This window comes from Bubalus kerabau, chromosome 9 (assembly GCF_029407905.1).
Source record: "Bubalus kerabau isolate K-KA32 ecotype Philippines breed swamp buffalo chromosome 9, PCC_UOA_SB_1v2, whole genome shotgun sequence".
Lineage (NCBI taxonomy): Eukaryota > Metazoa > Chordata > Mammalia > Artiodactyla > Bovidae > Bubalus > Bubalus kerabau.
In genome coordinates, this window is record NC_073632.1 from 38,744,696 (window position 1) to 38,767,075 (window position 22,380).

Here is a 22,380-nt window from a genome sequence, read left to right on the forward strand (position 1 = left end):
ATTTAAACAAGCATTAGTCACCTAACTTGATATAAAGTTTAACTTCATTTATTTATTAAATATAAAACTAATAAATAAATTAATTGGCATATCAATCGACAAATATTTCCTCTCGTGTACAGCTCACCTCTATGAAGTGAGTTACCTAGAAAGTTGTATAAAATGAGAAACTACCTGCATAAACCTTAGGTTTCTCTTTCCTTGAACAGAATACCATCCTGAATTTTGAAAATACTATTTGTCTAGACTTCACACAAAATATTTTGAATGTGAAGATTTGAAATAAGTCTCTCTCTATATATACTCTCACATACATATATATGTGTGTGTATATATACACACACATATATATATACATAGATTTATTATAAATATATCGATATATACACACATATGTTTGCATGTGTGTATATATATATATTTTAAAGGATTTGCTATTTCCAATTACTGTCAGAATTGAAAAAGAAATGGATGAATTCCCATTTCTAATATAAACTTTCATAGAAATGCTTCCTTTTGTTGACCACTAAACCTAAGTAACAGCAAATATTTTTTCATGAGAATTCATATTATTAAAAACCTGTGTTTTCATCATAGATTGAGTACAAGTCAAAATGGCCTTGAACATTTCTATTCAGCACTTTACTGGAGTAAGATTACAAACATCATAAACATTACACTAAAATGAAACTAGAATTTCCTCACAAAAACAAAGACAGAAATGTCTTTCCCTCCGGAAATTTATAGACTTACTGTTAAACACATCCTAGGTAAAAGGAGATATAGACACAGGAGGATAAAAATAATAACAAAAACAGCACTTATCAATATTTATAACATGGGCACAGGACTGGAAAAGGTCAGTTTTCATCCCAATCCCAAAGAAAGGCAGTGTAAAAAAATGCTCAACTACCGCACAGTTGCACTCATCTCACACACTAGTAAGGTAATGCTTAAAATTCTCCAAGCCAGGGTTCAGCAATATGTGAACCGTGAACTTCTAGATGTTCAAGCTGGTTTTAGAAAAGGCAGAGGAACTAGAGATCAAATTGCCAACATCCGCTGGATCATGGAAAAAGAAAGAGAGTTCCAGAAAAACATCTATTTCTGCTTTATTGACTATGCCAAAGCCTTTGACTGTGTGGATCACAATACACTGTGGAAAATTCTTCAAGAGATGGGAATACCAGACCACTTGACCTGCCTCTTGAGAATCCTGTATGCAGGTCAGGAAGCAACAGTTAGAACTGGACATGGAATAACAGACTGGTTCCAAATAGGAAAAGGAGTACGTCAAGGCTGTATATTGTCACCCTGCTTATTTAACTTCTATGCAGAGTACATCATGAGAAACGCTGGGCTGTATTAAGGCAGGATAACACATTTCCTAATTGTGTTTTCTTGAGCCCTCAAGTTCATAATCAGTGCATGCCTATAATGTAATCTCGTTCAAAACTGACTAAATCCCTGTCTTATGCATATTACTATGAGTGGGAAAAATAAGGTAAGGGGATAAGGGTAGAGCAAAAAGAGCAGTTTTATTTGTTCAAGGAAAAACTGTTCCTGTCTAAGATAGCTTATAACTGGCTTAGAAAAGCTGGGCCTTACCACATCAATCAGAGGAAAGAGAAGATAGCAATCTGAAGGACCTTTGATCACTGCCAAGCATCAGTCATTAAAGCTCTTAGGTGAGAAAGTCATGGCCACTCTCACAAGAATTCCTGACATATATCATGAAGACTATGGAAGGGATAAGGTGACCACCTTGGATGCCAGTGGCAAGAAGCACACGAGGTGAAGGATACCTGCCACTATCTTCACTGCCTTCAGGTGCTGTAGTCTGGAGAAGGCACTGTGGTCAGAACAGAGACAGACATGATCTGACAGGTGAGCGTGTACACATGTCTTAAACCCAAAGACTAACAGTGAATCCTGCACAGCCCAGAACCCTCAACTCACCCTTGCGTCCAACACGAGGGAGAAACATCCAAATCAACACCATTCTGGTAGTATAAACTTGTGTGATAATTCAAAAGAAGCACCACAGCAACCAGTGAGAGGAGCCCTCTCCTTAGGATGCCCTCTGCAATTCAGGTCAACCACAGGCTCAGACACCCCAAAGACTCAATGTGACAAGAAGTATGGGATCACAAGTTAAACCGATGCTTTAGAATGTGATCAGAGACAACAAATTGGGAAATGGAAGACAGCACTCAAATGATCATTGACCAGGCTCAGAGCACTATTCTCATATGCTAATGCAAGCCCTAGCTAGTCCCAATGACGGGGAATGGGACTTAGAAGAATTCCCTTGCCAAGGTCTACAGATGGTTCTGCTTTCCAGCATCACTTCAGCAATGGCACTGAAATCCAGATGTAGTAGTTACTTCCAAACTCTAGAGTACCTTGACATATTTAGAACCAACATAATGAGTTTCTGCCCAAGCTGCTGAAGGAAAAGCTTCCCCAGCAGCCTGGTAGCATCTCACATTCTAACATCTGAGCTTCAGACTTGAAGAGTTTCTCTTTGAAATTGTAGATATGGGTAACCTCAACTTCTCCCTCTCTACTCTAACCCTGGGGGGAGGCTACCTGTTTCCTGAAGTTATCTTGGAGTGACTGTTTCTCTTCCTTGTTCATTAAGTGCTTCAACACTGGCATAACCTTTTTCTTTATTAAATTCTCTCTACTGAAAGAACTAGTATGATTTCTGTTTCCTTGACTCAACTCTGACTCATGCACTTTAGATCAGGGATAAAGAAATAATTTATTTTTTGGAAGCACCTTTCTAAAATTGTTCAGTATGAAACAAGTGTTGCATGATCTATTAGTTTCTAATTTACAACAGAAAAACAGGTTTGATTAAGAAAGACCCAAACATCATGCCTCCTTTGTATTAAGATAAAATTGGCTAATTTATATAGACTTAGAAAGCAATGTGACATTTAGAAGAATTAACATAGAATAATTATAATACATAATGGAATCCTATACCTTTAAATTAAATTTATTTCTGCAACAATTTGTTGATATTACTATATGTTATTAATTGACAACATATATTAAATATCACATAATTTTTGTTATTCCTATTGTGAATAATTCAACTATAACATATAAATGGATTTTGATGCATGGCTATTAGGTTTTTGCATTTCTTTTCATGTTTTCCAGTATTTAAAAGAGGTAGGATATAATCATTGAAAGATATAACCTGAACAATATACTAAAAATGTGAGATTTATTGAAGTGGGACTTTAAATAAAGGCATATCATCATATATGATACAACTATATGGCCATTCTATATTTTATGTATTATATATTGTGTTTTTAATAATGAAACAGAAACACTAACATAATTACTATGCACCACTTCATATCAATCAATCATATATATTTATTTAAAACACTGTACTACAGCATCCGTTAAGTTTTCACAAAGAACAGTGAAGATAATCATCTCATCCTATTACCTCACTTATTTAAGAGGAAGAATCACATTCACGATATTGAAAAATAATATAGAACATCTGCTCATTATGATGAATAACAGAACCTTTTATTGTGCTTACTACTATTTCTTTTGATAACTTTCAAATCAAAACTTTCAGTTCTACTTACAGGATGAGAAATCTTAAAGACAGTAAAATCCCTTAGACTGTACTTATAAAAATAATGATGAATTATAAAAATCAAAAATGGTAAAATCAAGTATACTGTCTTGATTGGCAAAATGACCCCAAACTACAGGTGAGAGGGAGGACATGAAACATGTCCATTTGAATACTTATCTTATTCTTTGGCTAAGAGAGCAGAGAAATCTCAAAAATCAAAACCTACACTATTACTGTTAGGAAAACTTTTAAAATAATTCACTCTCTGAACTAAATATTTTTATTACTTCCCTTAAATATCTTATCATATTATTTTGGTGTGAAAATATTTAGTTCAGTAACTCTTTACAGATAGACAATCCTATTTAAATGGAAAATTATATGTAATTCTATATTTGTTTAGCATTTAGACTATGTTGACTCTCTAAATGGCAAATAGTAGTATCACATAAAATGTATAATATAGATCACTTTAGAAATAAATTAGAGTTATCTGAATTAACAGTTTTACTTAGTAAAGCTAATTTTTCCATTAAATATATTTTTAAGCATAAGACACTAAAGAGAGTAAAATTTATCTAAGGCTCCAATTCCAATAATTCACCATGACAGAGTTTATCCTATTGCCAACTTGCTCTCTACCTGTAACCAAGGGTTTATCAGAACACATTTGTACAGGACTCAGTTATGTAAATCCATGTCATAAAGCAAAACCCCACTTCTATGTATGAAAAAGTGTAGGCACTAAATGTTTCAGTTTTATACATCATTATAATAATAACCTGAAATGTAACATATTTTAAGCTTGACCTAATCCATTAGGATGTTTCTAATATTTATGCAATTAGCAGAACAAATTTACATTCATGATATAAATTATTTCTACCTACTGATCTTAAAGCACTTTGTGAATTAAATATTTAAGTTTAATAAAACTGTGAGGGAGGAGCTGTACTCTCTATAAAAGTAAACAAATATGTAACATCTTAGGAAGAGTCAAATATTTAAGAAGAAGACTAGACTTCTTTACATCAAACACAGAAAAAAATTAATATATTACTTATGCAACAATGTTAACTGATTTTACTATATAAGTGTCTATTCAACTTATACACATATAGTCTATGGTATTGAAACTCATTTAAAAAAATTAAAAACTTTAGCTTACTTTTATCCCAAACATCCAAAGAAATATCATAGAGACAAAAAGAGAGGAAAAAAGATGTCTCAAATTCAGGAAGCCAGACTCTTTCCACAGGTTTACTAAAGTGGAACACTAAAATTTGTGTAATCCCTAAATCCCTGAAAGTATGCATTTAGGTGGTTACAAGAATGTAAAACCAATAAAAATACAGTGGAGCCTTGAACAACATGCTTTTGAATTATGTGGGTCCATTTATATGTAGATTGTTTCAATAAATATAATCTCTGCATTTGTACTTTACAGATCTTTAAGTATAGTTATATCGTTCAGTTGCTCAGTCGTGTCCGACTCTTTGCGACCCCATGAATTGCAGCACGCCACGCCTCCCTGTCCATCACCAACTCCTGGAATTCACTGAGACTCACGTCCATCAAGTCAGTGATGCCACCCAGCCATCTCATCCTCTGTCGTCTACTTCTCCTCCTGCCCCCAATCCCTCCCAGCATCAGTCTTTTCCAATGAGTCAACTCTTCACATGAGGTGGCCAAAGTATTGGAGTTTTAGCTTTAGCATCAGTCCTTTCAAAGAAATCCCAGGGCTGATCTCCTTCAGAAAACACTGGTTGGATCTCCTTGCAGTCCAATGGACTATCAAGAGTCTTCTCCAACACCACAGTTCAAAAGCATCAATCCTTCAGCGTTCAGCGTTCTACATAGTCCAACTCTCACATCCACTGTGAGAGTTCCAGTCATGACCACTGGAAAAACCATAGCCTTGACTAGATGGACCTTTGTTGGCACAGTAATGTCTCTGCTTTTCAATATGCTATCTAGGTTGGTCATAACTTTCCTTCCAAGGAGTAAGCGTCTTTTAATTTCATGGCTGCAATCAACATCTGCAGTGATGTTGGAGCCCCCCCAAAAAAAGTTTGACACTGTTTCCACTGTTTCCCCATCTATTTCCCATGAAGGGGTAGGACCAGATGCCATGATCTTCATTTTCTGAATGTTGAGTTTTAAGCCAACTTTTTCACTCTCCTCTTTCACCTTTATCAAGAGGCTTTTTAGTTGCTCTTCACTTTCCGCCATAAGGGTGGTGTCATCTGCATATCTGAGGTTATTGATATTTCTCCCGGCAATCTTGATTCCAGCCTGTGCTTCCTCCAGCCCAGAATTTCTCATGATGTACTCTGCATATAAGTTAAATAAGCAGGATGACAATATAAAGCCTTGATGTACTCCTTTTCCTATTTGGAACCAGTCTGTTGTTCCATGTCCAGTTCTAACTGTTGCTTCCTGACCTGCATACACATTTCTCAAGAGGCAGGTCAGGTGGTCTGGTATTCCCATCTCTTTCAGAATTTTCCACAGTGTATTGTGATCCACACAGTCAAAGGCTTTGGCATAGTCAATAAAGCAGAAATAGATGTTTTTCTGGAACTCTCTTGCTTTTTCGATCTTTAAGTATAGGGCACAATAAACTGTGGAAAATTCTGAAAGAGATGGGAATACCAGACCACCTGACCTGCCTCTTGAGAAATTTGTTTGCAGGCCAGGAAGCAACAGTTAGAACTGGACATGGAACAACACACTGATTCCAAATAGGAAAAGGAGTATGTCAAGGCTGTATATTGTCACCCTGCTTATTTAACTTATATGCAGGGTACATTATGAGAAATGTTGGGCTGGAGGAAGCACAGGCTGGAATCAAGATTGCCAGGAGAAATATCAATAACCTCAGCTATGCAGATGACACCACCTTTATGGTGGAAAGTGAAGAGGAACTAAAAGCCTCTTGATGAAACTGAAAGAGGAGAGTGAAAAAGTTGGCTTAAAACTCAACATTCAGAAAACCAAGATCATGGCATCTAGTCCCATCACTTCATGGGAAATAGATGGGGAAACAGTGAAAACAGTGTCAGACTTTATTTTCTGGGGCTCCAAAATCACTGCACATGGTGATTGCAGCCATGAAATTAAAAGACGCTTACTCTTTGGAAGGAAAGTTATGACCAACCTAGATAGCATATTAAAAAAGCAGAGACATGACTTTGTTAACAAAGGTCCATCTAGTCAAGGCTATGGTGTTTCTGGTGGTTATGTATGGATGTGAGAGTTGGACTATAAAGTGTTGGGGGCCAGCGTGAGGCACTCCGCCCATGGCAAAGGTCATGAGGAAGGAGGCTCGACATAAGCAAAGGCGGGATTGAGCCTCAGGAGTCCCCCTGGAAATCTTCGAGCATCTACCCCCATAACGAGAGCCTGCCTACTTTACTACTTTGTGCTCTCACCTACACCTCTGACTTTATGGGGGGCTGTCCCCCACCACCTCTTTCAGAGAAGGAGTTAACTTAGAGCTCCAGTTAATAATAATTCCTGGGTGTGACAAGAGTGCTTTAACCTACAAACTCCTCTGAAGGTTCTCTAGCCTGCCTGACAGGCTTGTCCAGCCACATGTGATTGCTCACAGCCTCCCAACCGTGAGAGGCACGAGATGCTTTAAACCTTCTAAAAACAGGTTCCTTAGAAAAGTTAGAAAACTATTAGTATAATGGGCTGATTACAAATTGTATTGGTGAAGAGTTTTTCATTTGTTGAGCCAATGTTTGTTGCTAAGTCTCCACATCCCCTGCCCTTACACACATTAATGAATATATAGAAGAAATAAGTATTAACCTTTGATATTAATCACGTTAGACCTTAGGCTAAGTAAATTCTTTCCTTAACTAAAACCCACTACACCCTCACCCTATAGGAACTTTATTTGGGTGGCGTCTGTTTTAAGAATAATCACCCCTGGAGAAATAAGTGTCCTGGTTGACTGACCGCTGTCACAAGGAGAGGGTCATAAATTGTCAGCAGGCCCCCTGGCCAGAAGATGATGTAACACCCCTAAGACCTCTGTATACATTTGTATGAAGCACCTGACTTTGATAAAAGTCAGGACTGCTGACCCCGCATGACTTTTGCATAACATCTTAGTGTATAAAAGTAGACCATGGAAAATAAAGAATGGGGATCAGTTTCTCGAAATACTGGTCTCCCCATGTCGCTCTCTCTCTCACTCTGGCTGAGTCTCCATCTGGAGCGCGGAAGCCGCCATGCTTACTAATTATGCCTGGGCTTCTAAGATCCGACTGGGGAGGCCTCAGTGTCTCCTCTCCTTCGGGAGAACGGAAGGACGCCTGCGGCCTACGTAAGTGGTGCAAGCTTCTTGTCTTGAAGTTTTATTGGTCTCCCGCGTAAACCAAGCTACTCAGCCTCTTTTCTCCACTGAATTTTCCTACTGAGCTATCCTCATTCTTTTACTCTTTACATCTCTAATTAATATCTAATTGAAGCTATTGTATCCTGATCCTCGCCGACGCCGTCCCCGCTTCGAATACCCTGGATCATCTGGGGCTGGACCCCGGCAATAAAGAAAGCTGAGCGCTGAAGAATTGATGCTTTTGAACTGTGGTGTTGGAAAAGACTCTTGAGAGTCCCTTTGACTGTAAGGAGATCCAACCAGTCCATCCTAAAGGAGATCAGTCCTGGGTGTTAATTGGAATGAATGATGCTGAAGCTGAAACTCCAATACTTTGGCCACCTGATGCAAAGAGCTGACTCATTAGAAAAGACTCTGATGCTGGGAGGGATTGGGGGTAAGAGGAAAAGGGGACAACAGAGGATGAGATGGCTGGATGGCATCACCGACTCAATGGATGTGAGTTTGAGTAAACTCCGGGAGTTGGTGATGGACAGGGAGGCCTGGTGTGCTGTGATTCATGAGTCAGACACGACTGAGTGACTGAACTGAACTGAACCATGTCTCAGTTCAGTCAGTTCAGTTGCTCAGTCGTGTCCGACTCTTTGCGACCCCATGAATCCCAGCACGCCAGGCCTCCCTGTCCATCACCAACTCCCGGAGTTCACTCAAACTCATGTCCATCGAGTCGGTGATGCCATCCAGCCATCTCATCCTCGGTCATCCCCTTCTCCTCCTGCCCCCAATCCCTCCCAGCATCAGGGTTTTTTCCAATGAGTCAACTCTTCACATGAGGTGGCCAAAGTATTGGAGTTTCAGCTTTAGCATCAGTGCTTCCAATGAAGACTCAGGACTGATCTCCTTTAGAATGGACTGGTTGGATCTCCTTGTAGTCCAAGGGACTCTCCATCTAGTCAAAGCTTGCCATGTGTCAAAATGAGCACAAAAATATACAACATAACAAAAAAAAATGCCCAAAATTTTAAAACAACCTACGAATGGAGAGAGTTGCATTGGTACACAGACACTACCAAATGTAAAATGGATAGCCAGGGGAATTTGCTGTATGACTCAAGGAGTTCAAACTGATGCTCTGTGACAACCTAGATGGGTGGTATGGGGTAGGAGATGGGAGGGAGGGTAAAGAAGAGGGAGGAGACATATGTATACCTACAACTGATTTATGCTGATGTATGGCAGAAACACAATATTTTAAAGAAATTATCCTTCAATTAAAAATAAATTTAAAAAGAACAACCTAAAATCACACAGATGCCAGAATTTATAGACAACTATATTAAAACAGAGATTCCTACGTGGTACTAATGTTAGAAAATCTGCCTGCCAACACAGGAGAAGCAAGAGATGTGGATTTGATCCCTGGCTCAAGAAGATCCCCTGGAGAAGGAAATGGCAACTAATTCCAGTATTCTTGCATATAAAATCCCATGGACAGAAGAGCCTGGTGGGCTACAGTCCATGGGATTGCAAAAAAAAAAAAAAAATTAGCCATGACTTAGCAACTGATAATAACAAATATTAAAATAACTATTACAAACTGCAGTTTATAATGCTTAATAAAAAGTTAAGTAGAGCCATGGAATATACAAATAAGACCTAAAATAAACCTTTAGAGATGTCTGAAGAGAAAATTCCACTGTATGCTACCAATAGCAAATTAGTTATTGCAGAAGAAAAGATTAGTGACCTTGACAATACAATAATAGAAAGTATTCAAAATGAAATACAGAAATAAAAACATAAAATTTTAAAAAAATACCAGTGAACTTTGAGACAATTTCAAGCCTGCTAATATTTGTGCAATTAAGGTCCCTACAGTGAAAGAAAAGAGGGCTAAACAATTTTGCAGAGACAAAAAATTCTAAAAGTAATTTATAAAAGTACACTATCAAGAAGCTCAATAACCCACCAATTTAAGAAATTCAAGAGCAAGAAGCATAAAGAAAACGAAACCAAGGAATATCATAGTAAAATTGCTCAAAACCACTGACAGAAATTTTAAAGCAGTCACAGAATCAAGAAAAAACACATACAGAGAAACAAAAACAGGGATAGCATATTTTATGTAAGAAACTAAGTAGGAGAAAATGGAACCTTACTTTTAGAAATGTGAAAGAAAAAAAATAAGTTCAAATAGATTTAAGGTCAGCCCATCCACTGACATATTAACTCACGTGTGTCTGTGTTCACTGGAGAAGGGAATGGCAAACCACTTCAGTATTCTTGCCTTGAGAACCCCATGAACAGTATGAGAAGGCAAAAGATAGGACACGGAAAGAAGAACACTAAAAGATTAACTCCCCAGGTCAGATGCCCAATATGCTACTGGAGATCAGTGGAGAAATAACTACAGAAAGAGTGAAGAGATGGAGCCAAAGCAAAAACAACACCCAGTTGTGGATATGACTGGTGATGGAAGTAAAGTCCAATGCTGTAAAGAGCAATATTGCATAGGAACCTGGAATGTTAGGTCCATGAATCAAGGCAAATCGGAAGTGGTCAAAAAAGGAAATGGTAAGAGTGAACATCAACATTTTAGGAATCAGCGAACTAAAATGGACTGGAATGGGTGAATTTAACTCAGATAACCATTCTACCTACTACGGTGGACAAGAATCCCTTAGAAGAAATGGAGTAGCCATCATACTCAACAAAAAAGTCTGAAATGCAGTACATGGATGCAATCCCAAAAATGACAGAATGATCTCTGTTCGCTTCCATGGCAAACATTCAATATCACAGTAATCCAAGTCTATGCCATGATCGATAATGCTGGAAAACTTGAGGTTGAGCAGTTCTATAAAGAACTACAATACCTTCAAGAATTAACACCCATAAAAGATGTCCTTTTCATTATAGGGGACTAGAGTGCACATGGAGAAGGCAATGGCACCCCACTCCAGTACTCCTGCCTGGAAAATCACATGGACTGAGGAGCCTGGTGGGCTGCAGTCCATGGGGTCGCTAAGAGTTGGACACGACTGAGTGACTTCACTTTCACTTTTCACTTTCATGCATTGGAGAAGGAAATGGCAACCCACTCCAGTGTTCTTGCCTGGAGAATCCCATGGACAGGGGAGTCTGGTGGGCTGCCGAATATGGGGTCGCACAGAGTCGGACACGACTGAAGCAACTTAGCAGCAGTAGAGCACACAAGTAGGAAGTCAAGAAATACCTGGAGTAACAGGCAAATTTGGCCTTGGAGTACAGAATAAAGCTGGGCAAAGGCTCATAGAGTTTTGCCAAGAGAATGCACTGGTCATAGAAAACACCACCTTCCAACAACACAAGAGAAGACTCTACACATGGACATCACCAAATGGTCAATACTGAAATCAGATTGATTATATTCTTTGCAGCCAAAGATGGAGAAGCTCTATACAGTCAGCAAAATAAAGTCCAGGAGCTGACTCTGGCCTGGGTCATGAACTCCTTATTGCCAAATTCAGACTTAAATTGAAGAAAGTAGGGAAAACCACTAGACCATTCAGGTATGATGTAAATCAAATTCCTTAGGATTACAGGGTGGAAGTGACAAATACATTCAAGGGATTAGATCTGATACACAGAGTGCCTGAAGAACTAAGGACAGGAGGCAGTGATCAAGACTATCCCCAAGAAAAAGAAATGCAAAAAGGCATAATGGTTGTGTGAGGAGGGCTCACATATAGCTGTGAAAAGAAGAGAAGCAAAAGGCAAAGGAGAGAAGGAAAGATATACCCATTTGAATGCAGATGTCCAAAGAATAGCAAGGAGAGATAAGAAAGCCTTCCTCAGTGATCAGTGCAAAGAAATAGAGGAAAACAATAGAATAGGACAGACAAGAAAGCTCTTCAAGAAAATTAGAGATACTAAGGGAATATTTCATGCAAATATGGGCACAATAAAGGACAGAAGTGGTATGGACCTAACAGAAGCAGAAGATATTAAGAAGAGGTGGCAAGAATTCACAGAACTATACACAAAAGAGCATCATGACCCAGATAATCACAATGGTGTAATCACTCACCTACAGCCAAACATCCTGGAATGCAAGCTTAAGTGGGCCTTAGGAAACATCACTACAAACAAAACCAGCTGGAGGTGATGGAATTCCAGTTGTGCTCTTTCAAATCCTAAAAGATGATGCTGTGAAAGTGCTTCACTCAATATGCCAGCAAATTTGGAAAACTCAGCAGTGGCCACAGGACTGGAAAAAGTCAGTTTTCATTCCAATCCCAAAGAAGGGCAATGCCAAACAGTGCTCAAACTACCACACAATTGCATTCATCTCACACGCTAGTAAAGTAATGCTCAAAATTCTCCAAGCCAGGGTTCAGCAATATGTGAACCGTGAACTTCCAGATGTTCAAGCTGGATTTAGAAAAGGCAGAGGAACCAGAGATCAAATAGCCAACATCCGCTGGATCATCGAAAAACCAAGGGAGTTCCAGAAAAACAACTGCTTTATTGACTATGTCAAAGCCTCTAACAGTGTGGATCACAACAAAGTGCGGAAAATTCTGAAAGAGATGGGAATACCAGACCACCTGACCTACCTCCTGAAAATTCTGTATGCAGGTCAAGAAACAACAGTTAGAACTGGACATGGAACAACAGACTAGTTCCAAATCAGGAAGGAGTACATCAAGGTTATACATTGTCAACCTGCTTATTTAACTTATATGGAGCGTACATCATAAGAAATGCTTGACTGGATGAAGCACAAACAGGATCAAGTTTGCTGGGAGAAATATCAATAACCTCAGATATGCACATGACACCACCCTGATGGAAGAAAGCAAAGAAGAACCAAAGGGCCTCTTGATGAAAGTGAAAGAGGAGAATGAAAACATTGGCTTAAATCTCAACATTCAGAAAACTAAGATCATGGCATCTGGTCCCATCACTTCATGGCAAATAGATGGCAAATAGTGGAAACAGTGTCAGACTTTATTTATTTTGGGGCTTCAAAATCACTGCAGATGGTGACTGCAGCCATGAAATTAAAAGACACTTGCTCTTTGGAAGAAAAGCTATGACCAACCTAGACAGCATATTAAAAAGCAGAGACATTACTTTGCCAACAAACATCTGTCTAGTCAAAGGTATGGCTTTTCCATACTAGGAAACTGTATGGATAGTACATTTATCCATAGTATTCATGTATGGATGTGAGAGTTGGACTATAAAGAAAGTTGAGCACCAAAGAATTGATGCTTTTGAACTGTGGTGTTAGAGAAGACTCTTGAGAGTCCCTTGGACTGCAAGGAGATACAACCAGTCCATCCTAAAGTAAATCAGTACTGAATATTCATTGGAATGACAGATGCTGAAGCTGAAGCTCCAATAATTTGGCCACCCTATGTGAAAACCTGACTCATTTGAAAAGACCCTGATGCTAGGAAAGATTGATGTGGGAGGAGAAGGGGAAAACAGAGGATGAGATGGTTGCATGGCATTGCTGATTCGACGGACATGAGTTTGAGTAAACTCTGGGAGTTGGTGATGGGCAGGAGGGCCTGGAATGCTGCTGTCCATGGGGTGTCAAAGAGGCAGACACGATTGAGTGACTGTTCTGAATTGAACTGGTACAAATGCAAGCTTGAGTTCTATTACTAGAATATGCCATACAGATAAAATTTATCTGTTATGAGTTGTTAGAATATAATTGAAAACTGGGACCTAGTAATCTATATTAAGACATTCTAACAGATGTAATAATGTGAATTACTCCATTGAAAATCTCTTGATCTCCGTTAGAGCTCTGTTATATTGAAAGCATGTGTAGTGTATCCTGGGGATAGCTCGCCCTATTGCTACTTCTTTTCACAGGCCTCCCTGTACCATAAAGTCTGACACTAAAAGCCATTTTTTCAAGGCCCTTGCTGCCAGAGTTCTGGGAATGAATTTCATTCTGCAAGTGAAAATAGAATTTCATGCAAGATTTGAATGAAAGTTAGTAAAGGTTATCTTTCAGCGTACTCCTGTTTTTCTACACATAAGTGAAGTCATGGGGGGCCTGAAAGTCAAGAGGATGTCGCAGTTTTCTGAAATCATCACCAGATTCATGGCAACTGGGAGGCAAGCATCCACCTAAGGAAGTATGTTCAAACCTGAGCAGGTCCTGTGGCCCCTGTGGTTCCTTGATTCCCCTTCCACACTTCTCCCAATGATTCCATAAGCATCACATTCCCTATATTTAGTCCAGGTCAGCTCAAAATATTAGATGTGGTTTCTTCTTGCCCTGAACCAGGACTGATATGGCAGGAGAGATGTACAATGAAAATATTGCAGAAAATAATTTATTTTCATTTAAGAAACAAAAAGCAGAACTTATATGCTTCTCGTCTATTCAACATCATCAGCAGTAAATCCATTTTTATCCTTTGACTAACCTAAAACATAGAAGATAAGTTATTAAAACTGGTTTTTTAAAAGAAGCATTTCATGTAGTTTATTAAGATGACCTTTCTCTATCGGATTGGTATTGATATAAATTCAGATTATTTTAATAAAATATTAATTTATAATAATAATACTAAACTATCTTGTATGTTTGCATCTTTATAGAGTTTGTGATTTAATCAATATTTTGAAAAATTTTAAAGTTAAAAGAGCCATTTTTGTCTAACTTGATAAAAAAATTATATTATTTTATGACTTTCAAACTATAAGAAAAGCAAAATTCTGTAGTTTAATATTAATTTTCATTATTATATATACACATACCACATACACATATAAAGGATATTCATGTATATTAGAAGGAAATGGCAACTCACTCCAGTGTTCTTGCCTGGAGAATCCCAGGGAAGGGAGAGCCTGGTGGGTTGCCATCTATGGGGTGGCACAGAGTCGGACATGACTGAAGTGACTTAGCAGCAGCAGTAGCAGCTCATATAACTCTCAATTACCTTGTAGTTAATGCTATTATAGAAAAAGAAAAGGAGATCTAGTGAACTTAAGTGCTTTGACCAAACTAGTTGGTCAAGAAACAGAGCTAAAATTTCAGGCAAGAAGATCTGAACTGTTATTCAAATAGTGCCTCTATTATGTTATGATTATTTCTGTATATTCAGCATCTGGTATTTATTACATTCTAATTGTCTGAGATACAATTATAAACAAACATGAAAATAACTACAAGACTCAACAAGAAATTAAAAATAATTACTGTCTCAGCTCAGTTCAATTCAGTTCAGTTCAGTCGCTCAGTCGTGTCCGACTCTTTGTGACCCCATGAATCCCAGCACGCCAGGCCTCCCTGTCCATCACCAACTCCCTGAGTTCACTCAGACTCATGTCCATCGACTCAGTGATGCCATCCAGCCATCTCATCCTCTGTTGTCCCCTCCTCCTCCTGCCCCCAATCCCTCCCAGCATCAGAGTCTTTTCCAATGAGTCAGCTCTTCGCATGAGGTGGCCAAAGTACTGGAGTTTCAGCTTTAGCATCATTCCTTCCAAAGAAATCCCAGGGCTTATCTCCTTCAGAATGGACTGGTTGGATCTCCTTGCAGTCCAAGGGACTCTCAAGAGTCTTCTCCAACACCACAGTTCAAAAGCATCAATTCTTCGGTGTTGAGCCTTCTTCACAGTCCAACTCTCACATCTATACATAACCACAGGAAAAACCATAGCCTTGACTAGACGGATCTTTGTTGGCAAAGTAATGTCTCTGCTTTTGAATATGCTATCTAGGTTGGTCATAACTTTCCTTCCAAGGAGTAAGTGTCTTTTAATTTCATGGCTGCAATCACCATCTGCAGTGATTTTGGAGCCCCCAAAAATAAAGTCTGACACTGTTTCCCCATCTATTTCCCATGAAGGGATGGGACCAGATGCCATGATCTTCGTTTTCTGAATGTTGAGCTTTAAGCCAACTTTTTCACTCTCCACTTTCACTTTCATCAAGAGGCTTTTTAGTTCCTCTTCTCTTTCTTCCGTAAGGGTGGTGTCGTCTGCATATCTGAGGTTATTGATATTTCTCCCAGCAATCTTGGTTCCAGCTTGCGCTTCTTCCAGCCCAGCGTTTCTCATGATGTACTTGCATATAAGTTAAATAAGCAGGGTGACAATATATAGCCTTGACGTACTCCTTTTCCTATTTGGAACCAGTCTGTTGTTCCATGTCCAGCTCAGCTCAGATCAGATCAGTCGCTCAGTCGTGTCCGACTCTTTGCGACCCCATGAATCACAGCACGCCAGGCCTCCCTGTCTATCACCAACTCCCTGAGTTCACTCAGACTCACGTACATCAAGTCGGTGATGCCATCCAGCCATCTCATCCTCTGTCGTCCCCTTTTCCTCTTGCCCCCAATCCCTCCCAGCATCAGTGTCTTTTCCAATGAGTCAACTCTTGGCATGAGGTGGCCAAAGTACTGGAGTTTCAGCTTCAGCATCAGTCCTTCCAAAGAAATCCCAGGGCTTATCTCCTTCAGAATGAACTGGTTGGATCTCCTTGCAGTCCAAGGGACTCTCAAGAGTCTTCTCCAACACCACAGTTCAAAAGCATCAATTATTGTCCAGCTCAGACCTAAGTTAAAGTCTCACTGGATAAAATTCCTATTTAAAAGAACAAACTTTACTGAAATATTACATATATATATATATATATGTATGTATAACTAAGATATGTCCCTCTCTTCCTACACTCCCATTTCATTAAATTATTTTCATGGAAAATTTAATGTGATTTCAAATAAGAGTCAAAATCTAAATAGCTGTGTTGTATATTACCTGAAGAAGTAATAAAAGGGAAATAGTTCATGGAAGCTAAGGAATTAGTTAAGAGTTATTTCATTGTTGTATCTTGGCTCTGGCCGAGGGAGATCATGGCACATCAGTGAATATAATTATCCAATTACAATATTAAAGTCAGAAGCAAAAAAAAAAAAAATGAATACCTTTGTGTAACTTGATAATCTAGACTCTAAGATCATTTAGCTCTGATTTTTCTAATTATATTTCACCATTAATTCTAACTTTTCTATCTATATGGAGTGATAAAATTAGATGCCTGTGCTTGAATCTAGATCCACTACATATCAAATGTGGAACAAATATTCAGCTTGTAGTGATTTAATTCCCTTATATAAATGAGAGTAGTAATAACATCAAAGTCCCAGTATTATTGAAATATTGAATGATTTAATACATGAGAAATCCTTAGAAGACAGTCTGGTATATAAAAAGTAGTTAATAAGTGCTAGAGAACAATATATTAATATGTATTGAGTGTTCACTATGGATATAGTAATAAAGCAGACTTCTGTATGCATGATCTTCTTAACCTTATAACTAATTTATGAGGTAGCGAAATTTATTAGATGAGGAAATCCAGCATAGAAAAGTTTCTCACTGATTATTAATGAGAATTAATATTCCAAAATGTTTTGTAGATATAAAATTTCTCACTTATATCTGAGATTCTTTGCATATTAGTCTCTTGTGAATTTGGTCACAAATATTTAATCCCAAGGAAAGTAATACATTTTAGGAGATCAGTTGTTAAATTACTTCATATACCTCCAAAGTTGAACATCAAACTTTCAAAAGTGATGACTCACCTTACAAGGTGTTTCCTTCTTATGAGCTTTTATTTGAACCGAGATAATAGGGCTCCATTTTGTCACTTTATAAGTTTAAGGTTAATTTTCTGTCTACTTTTTTTTTATTGGATAATTATGAAATCAAATTCAGAACTTGTAGCTTGATTTTAATATTTAGAAGGCACATCTATATATTTTATTTTAATATCAAATCTGAAAATATTTATGAAAAACTCATGAGCTGTTAGATTCAGTTTAACATATGTATTGGATTTTCATGTGACATTATTATAAGTATTATGACACAGAAGGTGGGGTAGAGACTTTTTCTGGATCTTGTAATATACATGAAAGATTAGAATAACCTTGCTGTCCTCTTTATACCCCCATTTTCCTGCTTTTCCTTAACCACGAGAGAATGACACAGAATGGATATGTGGATGGAGGGTAAGGGGAAAAGGAAACTAGTTCTTTTCTTTCTTTTAATTGATCTCTCTCTCTCTCTCTCATCATCATCATTATTATTGCCATCATTACTATCTTAGCCTGTCTGCCTTCTGAGAGGATATATTTTACCCAGCTTTCATGTATGCAATAAATTTAGTGGAGAAGGTTCTACTCTCTGAGGAAGGGTTCAGGAGATCTAGAATTATCCACAATAGTCTGTAACTGGTTAGATTAAATCCATTTTCTTCCAAGATAAATTATCAATGAGCTATCTTGGTCACACATCTAAGTTAAAATTCTCACCTTTTTTAGTAATAAAAGTATGATTGAATTATATATTGACCTTTTAAGGAGTTCTCAATTTTGGAAGAAGCATAATATTAATTGTCTCCTAAAATTTTCAAAACACATGACAATCACAATGATCTTCATGTGATCCCTACAAAGGCAGAGAAAAAGAAAAATAGTAGACTCTAGTTGCCAAGTCAAACACGTATCAATATTTCTGTTCCACGGTACTGTTTCTAAGAGTATATTCATTATTTTTAGCATCTTTCAACTTATCTATTTTCTCACTTATTTTCCCCTGGACATTTCACCACTGGAGGAGGGAATACATATTCAGAAGATGCTTGCCTACAAACTAGTAGGGACTCTCCATACATGAAAATTAAATCACTGAAATTCTATGCAGAAAATTCTTAAAATAAAACACATGTTATGCAAACAAAAATTCTTATAATTTGGTAGAAAACACACAGAAAAATCAAAGCAATCACTTTCAATAATATTGGAAGAACAACCAGAGGGAGTGCATTTGTACTGAACTCTCAAGAGGAGACAGGATAACACCATAGGTTGTTTCTGGCTTTCATTTCTATAAGTATTTGGACTCATTAAAAGCATTACTAAGTTCCCTAGAGATATGTTTGCACAAGAATTAATTTGCCTAAAAACCCACTCCATTCCTTCACAGAAAAGCACAAAAGATTTTCCATATTCTGTATTTACTAGGGTCAGTAACTTGGTTTCTAGGTAAAAGTTTCCAATATAACCAGAAAATTAGAGGAAATAGGCCAAAGAATGAAAGAAGTAGAAAGACGAAAATGGAATATTTTGAAATATTGTCGTAAAGTCTATACATATTCAGTTATCTTCTGAAGGGTGAACTCCTCACCTGGGAGATATAATTACTGCTAATTATTAACAGATAAAAGACAGTAAATCCTTCCGAGGGTTCCTACAAGCAGGCTCAAAGGTTACTTGCCAGAACACCTGTGACCATTACTACCCAGAGCTCAGAAAGGTCAGAATGGCAGAATCCCTTTATTGAAGGGAACTCCTAAGATTTGAAAGACTTCAAATATAGTTATGAAATTGTAACAGATGCTTTTATATGTGTATATTAGTAGTATTAATATTAAAAGGTTTTAAGAAATACCAGGATCCTAAATATTTATTCACAAAAAGACTAGAACAAAGAAAGATAAAAAGGGGGAAAAAAACCATCATTTTGGTTTTTATTCTATAAACTAGTGATATATGACCATCACTCTATTAATGATTTGGTTTTATAGTGGCTCAAAGAACTTTCTTTGAAATATTTACATACGTAAATGCATGTGAAGAATAGAGTCATACTATATTGACTTAAGATGGAAAAGGTAAATAGATAAATAGATATCTTTTTAAAAATTTTGATAATAAAATATTAACAGAAGAACAAAAAAATCAAAGAACTTTCAGAAGAATGAGAACTTACCTGGCATAGATGTGTTAGCAATGACCTCGTGCTTGAATACTGAGAAGTAATGCTAGCAGTCTAAACATTTGAGTGCATATACATTAACACTTTGTTCTCTTTCACTTACCTTTCTTTGTCTTAGAAAAACTGCAGGCTATGTTTTCCCTTTACTCACTGGTTCTTTTCTCACTCAGAACATGATTGGCATCTGTAACTTGATATGAATAAATGAAATTACAAAAGTCATTTAGCTATGATCAGAATTTAGTATGATCAGACATTACTTTGCCAACAAAGGTCCATCTGGTCAAGGCTATGGTTTTTCTAGTAGTCATGTATGGATGTGAGAGCTGGACTATAAATAAAGCTGAGCGCTGAAGAATTGATGCTTTTGAACTGTGGTGTTGGAGAAGACTCTTGAAAGTTCCTTGGACTGCAAGATCATCAAACCAGTCCATTCTGAAGGAGATTAGTCCTGAATATTCATTGGAAGGACTGATGCTGAAGCTAAAACTCCAATACTTTGGCCACCTGATTTGAAGAACTGACTCATTTGAAAGGACCCTGATACTGGGAAAGATTGAAGGCAGGAGGAGAAGGGGACAACAGAGGATGAGATTGCTGCATGCATCACTGACTCAATGGATATGAGTTTGAGTAAACTCTGGGAGTTGGTGATAGACAGGGAAGCCTGGCATGCTGCAGTCCATGGGGTCGCAAAGAGTTGGACATGACTGAGTGACTGAATTAAACTGATGATCAACACTGACTCAGTATGAGGTTTAAAGGTTTTATCCCTAAAGTTTTCAACAAATTTTAAGATTTAAAAAACACAGGCTGTGTGGCCTAAACTGAAAATTCAATTTTGGCTGTCTGTAGGAAAAAATTACTGCTTTTTCCCTTTCTGGCCTCTTTAGAAATATTTGATATGTTCTTCCTCACTGTTTAAAAATTATAATTGCTGGATGTCAATACTGGAAGGCATCTGTGGTTTTTGCTGGCATGAAAGAATTTGATTTTTTTTTTTTAATTTAAAAAGTACAATGTCGCATTCCCAAGAGAAAACTATAGGAAACAGCCTACTCTTAGTTTTCTATTGATTTTTTTTCTGACATATTAATGAAATACTTATAATACAGTAAATGCTGTACATATTATTCTTTCACAGGCAAAGTTGCATTAATTAACTCTTTTCTCCTTGTTCCTAAGGCAACAATTGTATCAAATAAACAGATCTGAAATATTTCATATTTCAATTATATTAATTATAATTCAGTATATCATATTAAAATAATTTTAATAAGGCAATTTTGCACTGGTACAAGCTTAAGGGGCAAAATGAACAATTCAGCAAAAAACTAATTACTTCTAATTTTCTAAGCTAATTACTGAAGTTGCATTTGATTTAAAAAAATGTAGTCAAGCTTTCTAAATTTTTCAACCATAGTTTCTCCTCTATTCTTTTCCCAAATATGCCATCAGCTTTACACCTACAGTACAACTTTGATAGTTTTTTTTTTTTTCTATTTAAAATTTTTTTCTTCCAAACTATTTTTCATTGCCTCCTAAAGACTTCAGATCCTATATACCAAGTTTAGGGAAATATTTCTCATGCAGTCTTAATTCACATAGTATCAATACCATTACATAGGTTTATAGAGCTACTTATGGGTGAATATTCTAGGTAGTTATTATTAGATATTATATCTCACATAAAATATGCCAAAGAATTATTCAGTTCACAAAAATGACCATATGTAACATTATTTTTATATTCAACCTCCTTTAGAAAAGAGGACTGAGGTTTGCAAGTCTATAATTTTCCGTTCTCCTTCTCAGGGTTTACCTTAAAATATAGTCCTCTGACCATATGAATAGATCATTTAAAGAGACACATATTCTTCCTGTAATGAATGTAGCCTATTATTTTTTAAAACCTAGGTATTTGAGATTTTTAATGACATCAATGACTCACATAATTTTTACCTGTAAAGATCTCATATATATTTTCCAGCATTTTATCCAACAGGGACTTCAGTAAAATAATGTGCAAAATATACTTTGACTTGTTGGAAACAATACTGAATCATGAATATAAAGGTAACTTGGCTACTAATGGAAAAAAGGCATTTAATGTCTCGTGGATTTAATTTTAGTTAATTTATTAAGTTAAAGACAACGTATATTTTAGCAACTTGAAATCTACCCAGAGTTATTTGTGTGACCTTCCGGAAGTTATTTAATAAATATTGGAAACATTTTCTTTGTTCATAATATGAGAAGTTTGGACTAGGTGATTTCTATGACACTTTCTAGATTTAAAATTTTATGCCTAATAAAGATTCAGCAAAAATATGAATCCTGCATTATTATTTTCTTTTGTTTATTTATTTCTTATTTTAACTCTACAATATTGTATTGGTTTTGCCATATATCAACATGAATCTGCCACAGGTATACACGTGTTCCCCATCCTGAATCCTCCTCCCTCCTCCCTCCCCGTACCATCCCTCTGGGTCGTCCCAGTGCACCAGCCCCAAGCATCCAGTATGGTGCATTGAACCTGGACTGGCGACTCGTTTCATATATGATATTATACATGTTTCAATGCCATTCTCCCAAATCTTCCCAC